Source organism: Anopheles nili, assembly GCF_943737925.1.
Source record: "Anopheles nili chromosome X unlocalized genomic scaffold, idAnoNiliSN_F5_01 X_unloc_5, whole genome shotgun sequence".
NCBI lineage: Eukaryota > Metazoa > Arthropoda > Insecta > Diptera > Culicidae > Anopheles > Anopheles nili.
Window position 1 is genome coordinate 100001 of NW_026525511.1, and position 1890 is coordinate 101890.

Here is a 1890-nt window from a genome sequence, read left to right on the forward strand (position 1 = left end):
TTAAGCCAGAGTGTACGGAGTTCAGATGGCTAGGTGCGCACGCAGGCATCGAGGTTTTGATGGTTTGCGCAGAGTTGTAGCACGGCAGAGAGCGCGCCGGAGCAGTTTCAGTCCAATCGGACGATGCGCGGGTGTTTTACAGAACATTGAAAGTTGTATGGAAGAAAACCCCTGGCAGTATGCAATATATGGGAAAACACGAAATACTCTCGGATGGAGGTGTCTGAGAAGTTTGGCGTATATGGACGAAAGTTAGCCACGGTGGTGTTCTAACATCGGTACTTGGGACGCAAAATCGTCGGACGCATGGTTTCGAAGCGATGTACGAAAAACGGGCCAAAATGGTGCACGAACATATGGGCAGGTGCTATATGTGGCAGAAGGAGAACTCTGCGAGGTGTTGTGTGTATGGACGAAAAGTAGGCATTACGGAGTTGAGCAAACGCGCCGAAGACCGCAACTCGATATCCCCAACCGGCTGGTCGGTAGAGCGATTCCCAACACCCCATAGACACCGCAATGGGTGAAAATCGGCTAAGTCCCAGAAATGGGTTTTCACCCAAAAACAGGGTGATGGAGACATTGCACGGAGTTGGCGTATATGGACGAAAGTTAGCCACGGTGGTGTTCTAACATCGGTACTTGGGACGCAAAACCGTCGGACGCATGGTTTCGAAGCGATGTACGAAAAACAGGCCAAAATGGTGCACGAACAAAGGGGCACGCGCTATATCTGGCAGAAGGAGAACTCTGCGAGGTGTTGTGTGTATGGACGAAAAGTAGGCATTACGGAGTTGAGCAAACGCGCCGAAGACCGGGAATCGATATCTCCAACCGGCTGGTCGGTAGAGCGATTCCCAACACCCCATAGACACCGCAATGGGTGAAAATCGGCTAAGTCCCAATATGTACCTTCAGAGGGGCATATCTCGAAAACTACTCGTCAGATGGGGGCCAAATTCACAGAGAAGACACATGTCGAGGAGTTGTTTCGGATGAGCGATAGTGGTTTTTGGGTGAAAATGTACCCCTAAACCTTGTACAGAGAGGACCCCTTCCGTAGAGCAAAATCCTGAAGGTCGGGGTCGCGCAAGGGTCGACATGGGTCGAGGTGGACTATCATGCGAAACCACTTTTTTCGGTCCCTACGGTGCCCCTAGATGATGAAAAGTACAATCCGAGGTTGATTACGAACACTTTTGTGCACCCCCTTCCGTAGAGCAAAATCCTGAAGGTCGGGGTCGCGCAAGGGTCGACATGGGTCGAGGTGGACTATCATGCGAAACCACTTTTTTCGGTCCCTACGGTGCCCCTAGATGATGAAAAGTACAATCCGAGGTTGATTACGAACACTTTTGTGCACCCCCTTCCGTAGAGCAAAATCCTGAAGGTCGGGGTCGCGCAAGGGTCGACATGGGTCGAGGTGGACTATCATGCGAAACCACTTTTTTCGGTCCCTACGGTGCCCCTAGATGATGAAAAGTACAATCCGAGGTTGATTACGAACACTTTTGTGCACCCCCTTCCGTAGAGCAAAATCCTGAAGGTCGGGGTCGCACAAGTGTGCACCCCCTTCCGTAGAGCAAAATCCTGAAGGTCGGGGTCGCGCAAGGGTCGACATGGGTCGAGGTGGACTATCATGCGAAACCACTTTTTTCGGTCCCTACGGTGCCCCTAGATGATGAAAAGTACAATCCGAGGTTGATTACGAACACTTTTGTGCACCCCCTTCCGTAGAGCAAAATCCTGAAGGTCGGGGTTGCGCACAAGTAGACCCCCTTCCGTAGAGCAAAATCCTGAAGGTCGGGGTCGCGCAAGGGTCGACATGGGTCGAGGTGGACTATCATGCGAAACCACTTTTTTCGGTCCCTACGGTGCCCCTAGATGATG